General features: G+C 41.4%; 1 protein-coding gene across 2 annotated transcripts in view; it reads right to left on the bottom strand.

Annotated features, from left to right (window-relative positions):
- COL8A1 (collagen type VIII alpha 1 chain) overlaps positions 1-12,002 on the bottom strand; it is a 98,401-nt gene extending 86,399 nt beyond the window's left edge. The window contains exon 1 of one of the 2 annotated variants that reach the window (XM_056327817.1): positions 11,930-12,002. The gene's annotated coding sequence lies outside the window, so the exon portion shown is untranslated. The remainder of the gene's footprint in view (positions 1-11,929) is intronic. The other variant, XM_056327818.1, reaches the window with a different exon arrangement.
- Between the last annotated feature and the right edge of the window lie 274 nt (positions 12,003-12,276).

The raw sequence follows: 12,276 nt of genomic DNA, 5'->3' as shown, positions 1-12,276 counted from the left end.
ATTAATATCAAAGACACAAGCCCCAAACTACACTTAAGACCAGGTGGAAAAGTTAGTGCTAGGGTATCTAGGCCTAGAAGGAAAATGTAACAGCCCCACAACAGAAGACCTTGGTTCCAGAGTAAACCAATTGTGTAGAAAGGTCAATCAACCTTTATTAATGTTGTCACCCTTTCCTGCCAGCGCTGGAATACCAGTTTGCTCTGCTTCAAAGGCACATCAGGATGGACTGTTAAATCCTCCAGCCTTTCCCATAGGGCCTTTCTGATATGCCTGCTCTAGCATCACATCTTCCAGACTTTTACCAGCAGGCTGTCCCCTGATCATCTTTACTACTCTCCAAACTAAGACCTTCTGTACTGTTGCCAGTTTTTGAGTTCAGAGGGGACGCCCAAGACAGACTTCTTGACCTTGGTAGAACCCAGCTTTTCCTCAGAAATGTGTTGTCTTTTTCCAAGGATAGGAGAAGAATTAAAAATTTAAAAAAATAATCTGAATGATGGAAGAAGTGGAAAGTTGTAGTTATAAATTTGCTGACAAAAACATGAAGGCCCACAAAATTAGTAATCATAATCCAAGTTCCTCAAGTGATATTCCCTGTAAATTTTTAGGAATGTTAAAGCATGTGCACTTAACTGTCTGCATAAACAACCTGCAGGAGCAGAAACCAAAAGTTCACACTTGCTTCTAGGTGTAATCCTCTGTTAGAAGAGTATCTACACACACATCCCCACCAGCTCCAAAATTTGTCCAGTATACTTAGCTGTTCCTAGCTGTAGCTAGAAAAGACACAGCTGTCTTTTTTGGCTTATATAGCTTGATCTTAACCCTCACAAACAGCTTAGTCTGAGCTGTTTTACAAAACCATTTTTCTGTAAACATTTTCATTCAGTAGTTTTCATGAGATATCTACGCTCCCTTAAAACACACTAGTGACTTGGATGCCTTCTCTTTCTATTACCAGACTCAGATGACTCAGGAGGTGGTCTGAAAGCTGAGGGAAGAGGTGAGACAGAGAACACTTAATGAAAGCTTGACTCCAAGATGGAGTCCTGTGATAGGCAGTCCAACAAATTGATGCTGAGTGACACAGAGAGCAGCATCTCGAGTGGCAGCTGAATGGATATGGTCAACTTGGAGGGGAATTCCTAAGCTAGCCTTGAGCTCATGGCTTTGGAAACGGTTGTTTGCAAATGGACCTCAACAAACAGAGCATAAAACACAGGATCCAGTCTGGGTTTGGGAGGTTTTGCACATGTTCACACTTTCAGGTACTCAGAATCTGGAGGCAGGTCCTTGCTTGAGGTTCAGGACAATCTCTAATGTAGCTAAATCATGCAGCCTACAGAGGCTGCTGTAAGGAGGCTGCTGCTTCCCACAGAGGTGAAGTCCGGCCAAGAATAGCATGTGTTTCCTCCTCTGCATCTAGCACAACTGCAGCTAAGTGGTTGCTTATGTTCAGAAATGAATGAAATATTCAATGAAAACAAGAATCTTCACTGACACGACCACTGCTTCTTAATCATTACACAAAATAGTGCTGTCTTGCCCAAACATGCCTGGCGCTCTAATGATAATGGAGACAGTACAGTGTTTGGATAGCTGTTCTTTTTTTGGAAGAGTGGGGAGGGTGTGCCTGTGTGAGGGCACGTTCAGAAGGGTTTTAGCCCAGAAAGAAATAGGTACATCTGGAAAGAGCATAATCCAGGTTGCCAGACTCTGGCACTGCTACTAGAAATAATCTTTTCTCAGGAAAGTACCAAAATGTGGCTGTCTGGGTTGCCCACAAGTATCTGGGCATTTTTCTTGGCAGGTGTGGGTACTGGCAGTTATTTGGCATTTTGATTCCTGCCCCAAATAGTGTCTATTCTTTCTTTGCTGAAGATGGAAGGATATGTCTGTGGTTAAATCACTGGCCTAGGGATTAAGCAAAGTGGGCTCTGCTCAGATTTTTGTCTGCATCCTTGGCCAGGTCACTTAAGCAAGAATTTTGAAAAGTGATCACCACCCACAAACAGGATCAGATTTTTCAGAAGCTCTCTGCTTCCACTGAGGCAGCAGCAGACAGACGATCAAAGGAACCTTTCAGAAAATTTGTCTGTGAGTGCCACTGCGAGAGCTACTGGGTGCTGAGCACTCATGAAAATCTGGTTCTCATTGAGGTGCCCAGATGGGAACCAAGCTCTCCAACTAGCCCCCGTCATGGAAAGACACTTGAGAATCTGGCCAGGAGCAATCTCTTGAAATGCTACACCAGCAACTTTCTTTGTGCCTCCACTTCCTCTAAAATGAGAGTGATGTTGCCAGGGTGCTTGTAAGGATACATTCATTAATCTACTGTATGTGATGTTCTTGGATGCTTCTGCAGCCAGGAGAGGGAGGTGAAGCATTTGTAGTATAATATCTTTCCAGACATACCAATCATCTGTGTAAGCAAGAGTGTGTTAAAGGGACTACAGCAGGAGTCCAGGAATCAACTTCGCTCCATGTACAATTTACAAGCCTTCAGGTTCAGGAGCTGCTGCTGCTCTTTGTCTTAAACCCTTGATCATGACTCAGGGCTCTGCCATGCTAGGCAATGTAACAAATAGATCAAAAAGACTCACCCTGAAAAACCTTTGTGCTAAACAAAACAGGGTGGAGAGAATACATTGGAAAGAAATGGTAAAGCTGTTCCATTCAGCTGTTTGCCTTCTGAACTCTCTGCCTGTTGAGTACAGTAGTTTCATAATTTTTTCGTCACATCCTACCAAAGCATGTGGTATTTTGGGGGGACTGGGGGTGGTTTAGAATTTTAACTTTACAAGACCAGTTATTCTCGTTATACTAGATACCCATATACAGCAGTTCTTTTTGCAGGTTTTTTTTTTTTTTTTTTAGTTTTAAGTCCAAAGACCCTAAACTTCAAAATGTACGTTTCTCTCTTTTTCTTTCTAACTTACAGTGGCCTCAATTTTGCATCCAGATGGGGAAATCTGAAAGGTCCTGCAGCTCCTGTGGTGTGTGCTGGAGCAGCCTTCCTTCTTTCCGAGCAGCCTCCTCACATGACTCGACATTTTCTTTCCAGCTAAGAGTGGAGCCCCCCCCGCCCCCCTCATTTTTGGCCTTCCAGCACTGTCCGCATCTGTGCGAGCTAATGCTACCCAGATCCTTCTCAAAGGGGCACCGAGGGCTGGCACACAGAAGCAAAGCCCCCAGGCTGTATCTCTGAAACCGAAGAAACCTCAAACACATTGTGTTTCCATAAAAGCACCTCAGCCGACCGGACTGTGGGCAGTTTCCGCTCGCCTCAACCCTCCAATCTCCGCTGGGAATGGGAGGTGCAATCGCCACATCAATCTCCGCCCGGCCTATGTGCAGACATGGCGCTAACGCCAGAGCCGCCCAGTACCGTGGGCGACGGCACGAGGCGGGAGGCGGCACCCCAACGCCAGGGGCGCGCCGTGCCCGCAGCCCGGCGACGGCGAGCTGCCGACGCCCCGCGGGGCGATGGCGCCTTCCCTCAGGGCTACGGCGGCCCCAACGCGGCCCGGGGACGCGCGCGCGCCGCCACCGTTTTTGGCGGGTAACGGCCGCCGGGCGGAGCTCCCACGGTGCCCCGGGGCTGATGCGCTGCCGTGCAGGCGTTGTTGGATGCAAGTGCTTATCGGCTACTTCCGTTACAGTGTTTTAAACAATAATTGGGGGTTTGCCTTTTTTGTGGCTTATTTTTTTAAATTAGAGTGTGACATTGTTCAACTAGATTGTCGCTGAATTGAATCCGCGGACACGAACCCCTGCTATCTCGACAGCCTGTGGGCCTCAGGTACAACGCCTCACGTTCTCCTGAAGCCTCAAAGCCTTCCACGCAGCTGAGGATGCAGAAGACTTTCTGGGCCCCGGCCCTGGTGGCGGCGGGGAGGTGCTGGGACGGAGGGCTGCTGTCCCGGTGCCGTGTCTCGGCCGCCACTGGGGCTGGCCCGGGCCCGGCGGGCGCCGAGGAGCCGCTCGCCCCCGGGGCAGGCGCTCCTCCTTTTGGAGGGGAAGGCTCTATGTGCGAGTATCCAGCAAGCTACGCTTCCAGCTTTCAAAATACGCTTGATGAATGGAGCATTGAAAATATAGTAGGTTTCTTACCACTTATTTTTTAAATACTTGTTTTCACGAGGTAAAGACTAGAAAGTTGAAGGCATGTAGCAGAGAAAATTACTCTGAGCAGTCACAAATTGAATTTGTTTTGCTTCAGTTTCACAGTCCTTTTGTATTGAGGTCTTGAGAGCGTTCAGCGTAAGTGACAGATGACACGTTGAAAATAGGGTGTTTCAAAAGAATAATATAGTCATTGCAAGTGAATTCTGAACTCGGTGAAAGACAGGTTTGGCACTTGAGATTTGAATCTAAGAGCTATCTTGCCCTGACTGTGGAACAGAGATATACCATAAAAAATCACATGCCAAAACTAATCGGTAATTTGGATTTCAGATACCGAGTACTTGCAATCGGTTGCTTAAGAGCAATCTAAACCCAAAGTGCAATGAAGGTGACATTGCAAAAGCCAGCTGAGATGAGTGGATTTCCTTTAAATTAGACAACTTAAAAGCCGTCTGATAATTTTATAGCACTACAAAAATAAAAAATTTACTGCTGCAAATGAATCTAATAAAGTATCAGTCTTGGAGTTTAAAACATAGAGTTTTCTTTATTTCCAGGATAATACAAGCAGTGTTTTTAGCTGCAGCTTGTAATGCAAGGGAACAGTCCTAAAATCTTTTCCATGTTTCCTGACACAGTAAATTATGCCCAGATCTCTAAAAGGTAATGTAGGAGTTCCTAAGTATAAGAACTAAGAAACCACACTTGCAGTAGCAGCTTGGACTGTACTGCACAGAACTTCTAAAATGATCTATGGTGGGTGGAACTGGAGGAGAGCAGGAATTCCTGTAACAGGCACAGAACAACCAGCTGCTGCACCTCTTCTGTGGGGGACAGAAACTCCTGCTGTGTCTCTACCTATATGTACACACAGCAAAACAATTCTGAGATCTCCCTGCCCAGACTTGCATGCAGCTTGCATGCACAGTAGGAACTCAGTTCATCATGAACGCCTCCATCCTTCACTGCAGCATATTTTTGGAGCTATTCATCCAAGAAGGCTGGGATAAGATGGGACGGAATCCTTCCAGTTGTTGCCTTGTTAATTCATGTAGGGAGTTACTACTTAATAAATAGGCAGGGTAGCTCTTGTGAGCTAACACTCAGCCTGTGAATTCTGCATTAATGCGTTGAGTATTGTCCAGTAATCTACAGCATCATATCACAAATTGTACCCACAAGTATTCCAGTCTTGGAATACATTCAAGTGGAAGCCTAATAATGATTACAGCCATTTTTGAAAGCACAGCTGGATTTTGCTAAGCTCTGCCCACCCTTGGCAAAAGTGTTTCCATTTATTGGAGGGCTTGTGCTCTGTTTGAGAGCTTTTTTTACCATCTTTGAGTTAACCAGAACTTGGCTTTGGCCCTTTAAATCCTTCTCCCTATCAACTCAGCAACCACAGAGGCAGTTTATTACTGAAAAGAAATCTAAGAATCAGTTTTGGCCAGCATTGTCTTGGAAAGTTCATTTTATTAACATGGTTTTGGTTTTATTTCAAAAACACTTTGACAAGCACTGACATTTTTGGAACCAGTAAAGCACAAGAGACTTACTCCTAAAGGCCTAAGCTTTGCATTTTTCTGCAGGGAACAATATGATGTGCTACTATGGTAAATTCAATTCAAGCCACTGACTGAAAGGAAATAAATACTGAGTTTTCTTTTTTCCTTCACTTTCTAAAATACATGATGTGTGAATGCTAGTGCTTGTGGGATGTTATTGATTAACTGCTTATTTGCTTTTTATCTATAGTGCAGGTGACAGATGTATCAATGCTGGCAACATAAACTTTCCTCATAAGCCTGCTTTTATTGCTCAACTTTGACCTGAAGTAACTACCTCTTGACCTTTTACTAAGATTTGCCAATAAGGGTCCCAGTTGTGTGTTTTATGTTAATGTCCATCAGCTGCGAGTTGGGCTAAGATCAACTAAGTCATTTACAAAGAAATACTGGGAAATAACTGAATATTTTCTTTTCTTTCTTTTTTTTTTTTAATGCAAGCTGAAGGAGAATTTCTGGTCTCTGAGCCACATAAAAGACCCTCTTCTGATACTCTGCATTCACTGGAGCTCCACACATGGCGGGATGAGTGGAAGGGCAGAACAGAGGTAAGTCGTGTGCTGGCATAAGCAGACTTGACTGCTAGATTTCTTCAGTGCTAAGCTGACTGTATTTGGTTTGAGTGTCTCTGGAGCTCTGCCACCTTCCATTCTGTGCCTTTGAAAATTATGTTGAGTAAATGAGAGGCAGTGTAAGCATCTCCATTTCAGGGCCTGTAATGTATTTTAGAGAGAGATATATATACACATATATATATATATATATAGTGTTGTTTCACATCGTAACAGTGGGTTTTGATAGAAACTTAACTTTGCTCTCTGGATTTTTCAATTGCAAAAATGGTCAAATGCTTTGCTTGGAGTTCCCTATGGAAGTTTACAGTGTGTTACTGTCCACTTCTTACTTTCCTTTCAGAAAAAATGCAGCAGTATGTTGGTCTGGAAAGTGTGGTTGCTTTTTTAGTTAGCAGGAAACATGTGCTGCAGATGTTTCAAAAATCTGGCTTTTAATATATCTTTGATATCTAGTGTGTCAAGCTGTTCGTTTTGACTCATTCTCCTTTTAATAGGATACATTAAGTGTATCCTACCTGTATGTTGCTGTGATAGATTCCTAGGAGCTGACATGAGCTGGCATAGCTGACTCAGGAGTTCATGATTTTTAGTGCTATGGATATTTATTTAAACCAGAAACTATTTCTGAAGTTCGCAGTATATTTTTTCATCTCAACTTTATTTCAGAGCAACTGCATAAATTGTATGACCCGTTTCTATGGTTGTATAACCAGCTTATATAGGCCTTTCCCTATAAGAACGGAAAAGAACTAGTTAGGCTCTTCTTCTGTTTGGTTTGATTGGGTGTTTTTTTTCTTTAATAGGTTGGAGTGTTCTTGTTGGTACTATTTATTTCTTTTTTGCAAATGTGGAGTTCTCAGAAGCTATATTCTGAAGTGTTATAATTTGGGATTGCCAAGAATGTTTCTGCTAAGTGGCCAGATGTCTCTAAACTCAGTATAATGAACACACACACACTTTTTTTGGAAAGATGGAAAAAGCAAGGTGTGCATATGATGCGTAACAGAAGGATGCTTTAGCTGTGAAGTATTATGAATGGCATAGTTGCTAGCATGCTTCTCAAATCCTAAGTGGATACCTCCCAGGAACTCCATATTATTTTTGAGTGCCCTCATGTTGAACTCAGTGTGGTTGTTGATGAGACCCTATAAAGAATGATGTCCACATACGTGCACAGACACCACAGTCATCAGTTTACCACATGCACACAGCGCTGGGAATAGAACTTAAGACCTTCGCCTCCGCAAACACAGCTGCTCATCTGGCTGTGGGCTTTGTAGCCAGCAGAGGGAACTGATAAACAGTCTCAGAGTGCTGTTCTATATATATTTTTTCTAACCAAGAGAGGGCACTAAGTCTCACTCCCTTTTGAAAAAAGTCCATTACATGTCACCCCTCTACAGTTTCACCTGCCATTGAAGAAGTAACAGACTTACATTCATCTTGCTTTTGCTATAAAATAAAACTTCTTCATGCAAGTCCATAATCATCAAAAGATGTCCCTAGACTGCATAGTGGTATTAATCCCCTGCAGTGCAATTATGAGACATAACATTCATTACACATCAAGACAATTACAGAAACACATCCAACCTTTCAGGAGTACTGGGAGACCAAGCAGAATTGTTTACTGATGCGTACGGCAAATAGGCACAGTTATTCCACAAGACCCACAAAAGGCTTCAGAACCAGGACTCATCATCATCTTTTTAAACATAGAGGGCGCCACAACTTTTGCTGGAGGAGAATTCTGTTAGCATAAAGAATAGATCTCACTTTCTGGAGGGAAAGCCACAAAAAGGCAAGATTACTTGCACAAAACTCTACAAAGTATAAGTGACAAAAGAAAAACTTTTGTACAGTTTAATACTGATATCTGTTGGTTTTAATCAGACAGAACAAGCCACCTCTAACATTTTTGTCTTTTCTTGTTCCTCCCTACAGTAACTCCGTTGAACCATTACTCTTTTAGAAATAAGAACACTTGTGAAAATTAAAAATTATCTCCCTGTAGAAGGAAAGTACCCACAGCTTGGAATAATTGGAAGGCAAAAAAAGTAAGGGAAAATATAGGAATATATTTAAGCTTCAGGGATAAAACCTAATCTTTCTTCCCCTGAGATATGTAGCAAGGTATAGAATAAGTGGGCAGAAAATTCTGCCTTGAAGATGTGCTCATGGATGTATGAAAATTGTCCTACCTTCTATGGCAGATAGTGAAATGACTATTAATGGTTCTTCTAGCCCTTAACACTCCTGCTAATCCTCCAGTTCCCTTTCACTCATTCACTACTTTATAAGTGATGCATGCTTACTAGTAATTTTGAATTTAAAAAAATTAGATGCAAGGCCTCCATTGCTAGGGCAATTACTCTAGAAATCAAGCATCAGAATGGTTTGTTGTTTGGGTTTTTTTTAATATAAATACAGTCCACGGAGCAATTAAGTCTCTACCCCCATAAATTAGCTCTAGGGTTATAAATTAAAGGGATAGGGCTAAGCTGGTGGGTTTTTTGTTTTGTTTTTCATTTGTTTGTTTTAATGGGTATGAAACTATGTCCTATACATTTCTAGAGATGGCACATGATAGTGAATGTAGAAAAGAAAGGAAGAATATATTCTGTGTGCCATACAAGATCCACTTGAATAATTTTGCTTAAGCACCATGGGCTTCTCATAGAGCTCTCTACTGCTGCTGAGTTGCCAAGACTGAATTCTTAGAGTAAGATGTTGCCCATCATGACAGTGGATCTCTGCTTGTTCATCTTTCCAAGGGTGGGTTGGTCTTCTTTAACCGCAGAGGGTAAGAAAGAAGTGGTCATTTGGTTATTTTTTATTCATTTACCCCCTCCAAGAATGATTTGCAAATCCTGTTAAGGGGTTTGTAAAGGGTTTCACAGGAAATTTTAAAATGTTAGGAGTGAATTACCTGTCTCAAGATTTGTCACTGGAATTCTCCCTGCTGTTCAGCTTTAAAGAGTCATGCAAAAACAGATCAGTTGCAGAGGGGTTGACTTTACAAGGCTGAATACAAATGGAGCACGGGACTGAAGTGCTGGACTGGAACCCAGAAGAGCTAAATCTGACTCTCTACCATGAATTTTCACTGTGGTCATAAGCAAAACAGTCCATATATTCTGTATCAGCATGGCCAGAGGAAAACGTATCTCCACCTGGCAGAGAGGTGTGTAAAAATAATTTCATGGAGATCAGAATGTCTCACAAGCAGTGGTACTGGCAGACCTATGTGGTCAGCAGTCAGTGATGTGTTTTCCTGTGTTTCTGGGTATCTAGTCTAACACTGTTGACAGCAGTGGAAGTTAGACTAGTGGCCTAAGTGGCATTAGTGCCCTAAATGAACACCTAAGAAACCTAAGCACAGCTGCCAGGAGAAATAGCTGAGCATGGCTGCTTCACACTTAAGTTGTCTGTGGCTGAACAATTAATACAGTCTCTTTGCCTTTATGCTGTTATTTTAAAATATTGTGGTCGTTATGCAAAAAATCTGAATTCCTTGTTCTCCCACTGATTCACTTTTTTTTTTTTAAAGTTGTGGTTATAGCACTCTTTTAAAATGACAGTATTTTTATGTTAGTATCAGTATGTTGTGATTCTTGTGAAAAAGGAGTTTCAGATCAGCACAGAAGTCCATAAATGCCTTCCTAGAGTTCTTAGTTCTCTTGGAGACCTGCTGGGTACAGTTTCCCTTCATCCCCTACTGCAAAGAGATGCGAAGCTGAATTATCTACTCAGCTTAAGAGAAGTTGCTTAGAGGAGATTCTGATGTAAATTAGACACATTCCTTTGAATAGTGTTTTCTTAATATGTCCTGCAATCCATTTTTCAAATGGCAAAACATTACATTTCATAGAAGGCTTTAATAAAAGGTATTTTGCTATATACACATTTCCAGTGGCAAATACATTTTTAAAAATATTTTTTTCCTTGAAAGTTGCTCTATTAGAAATTTTGATCTATAAAGAGTAAAATTTTGTGTGAACAATGAGGCTTTACTTCCAGACTGTAGGCCTAAATTCTGTATGCATTACACCTAAAATCACAGGTCTGTGTTTTACAAGAGGGGAGTTTTTGGAGAGGGAAGGGAGGTGTGCTGTAAAAATCAGGTGTTAACTAGAGGAGTGAAATTTTGTAGCTCAGAGATAGAATGCTAGTTATGAGGAAAACCATTGGGCTCTATTCCTGTCTTCTATGGGCAATTTATATGGATTACCTGGATGTAAAAATAGTGCTACTGTAAGCCTACTATGGAAAGCACTGTGCTTTGTTTTTGAATAGTTCCATTTGTTTAATTTTGGTTGTTTTTTTTTTTTTTAAAGATACTTATGTAATCTTCTAGGCAAATAGCTGAAGGCAGTGTTTTCTTTTCCCATTAGTTACAATAGATAACATGTAAAATACAGGAAGAATCTTAGATACAGTATGCAGAGAAGGGAACTTTGAACAGACTTCTGCTTTTGTTATACACTGCTATAGCTTAAAATGTTGCAGCTAATGTGAGAACAGCTATATGTGGACATAATTTTTTTTTAGAAAAGACTTTATTTGGGGAAAGAACAAGACAGTCAATTTTGAAAGAGAATTTTTTGGCTATCAAGAAGAAAATATCAATCTCTAACTGCAGAATGTATTACATAGAGTACAAACAAGCCATTTATAGGTGGCATTCACTGCTTTTGGTAGTTCATGCTTTCCCTCCTCTCTGAGCACTGGAGAGAGGCATTCTAGGATTAAGATTTCTATGATGGAGTTTCTTTAAACAGGTGACTGTGTGTTAAAAGTGCACTCACACAACATGAGAGGCTGGTACTAGTCACTAATAGATTAATCTTTGTGGGGATGGATAGATTAATAGAGGGGAGTACAAATACGATTTTGAAACTACTTTTTCAACTGTTCAGTAGCTGTCTCTGAGGCTTTTAACTATTCCTTCCTCTAGCATTAGAAATGTCTATGTAAGCAAACTGTAGTTAAAATATAATTTGAGCTGATCTAGAAATTTCAAAAAGACACAAGGTCTGTTGTTCCAAGAAACAGAACTTTGCTTGTGAAATGTGTACTTCAAGCATATTTGGTACCAGATAGTGAATTCCATCAGCCTTACTGCTGTGCTTCTGTGAGGACTTAAGTTCCATCACATGTTTTTAAAGGCAGTGAAACCTGTGAAGATGCACATCAGTCCCAAGACTGGCTCAATCTGGCTAGTAATAATAGTTAAAAAAAAAATATTCCTCCCTTAAATTGGCACTAAGCATTTTTTTTTCCTCAAACAGAATTTAAGGAAGCTTTAGAGTGTAGTTTTTTGATAACTTTGGACAGAGGGAGACTAAGGAGTAAGAGGGATAATAAATTGTTAGAAATGGTCTGGGTATACTAATCTCTTCAAAATCAGTCTGAAATGGAGACAAGACCTTTTCCCAGCCACACAGTGTTTCCCAGCAAGATCTGTTTTTATTTCATTGCTAAAACAACAGACTGTTACTAACTTAAATGTCAGATGACACTACATCTGAAAAAAAAAGGGGGGGAGGGGGAAGGGGGGGAAGCCAGCACCACCCAACAAGGCAGTGCTGGAGTTCACAGTAAGACTTTCTCACAATATCTGGTTAGAACAGAAACCTGAAGTAGCAGTAATCTTACCTTGAGTATACAAGATCCAAGGAGAGAAGATCAGTAGCTCAAAGCAGTGGAGGACTGAGGAAGTGCTCTGATCTGCTGCTGGTAGCATGCACTTGGCTTTTATGTGCAGGTGGGAGGAGCTGCTCCCTACGGTAGGTGGGCAGTGAGGATTGCATACAGACAGCCTTCAAGAAGGCATTGTAGAGTGGGGGTTTGCTCTTTGGGGCAGAGAGAGGGAGAAAAAGCAAGGTGGATGGCGTTTACAGGAGAAACAGTGTTGGATTAATTTGTTGGTTTTTTTTTTTAAACATTTAGTTAACTACAGATTTTCTACTGTATTTCTTTCTCTGGATCTGAATCTCTGAATA

Source organism: Falco biarmicus, chromosome 2, assembly GCF_023638135.1.
Source record: "Falco biarmicus isolate bFalBia1 chromosome 2, bFalBia1.pri, whole genome shotgun sequence".
NCBI classification, from domain to species: Eukaryota; Metazoa; Chordata; class Aves; order Falconiformes; family Falconidae; genus Falco; species Falco biarmicus.
This window is presented reverse-complemented; position numbering and strand designations above follow the sequence as displayed.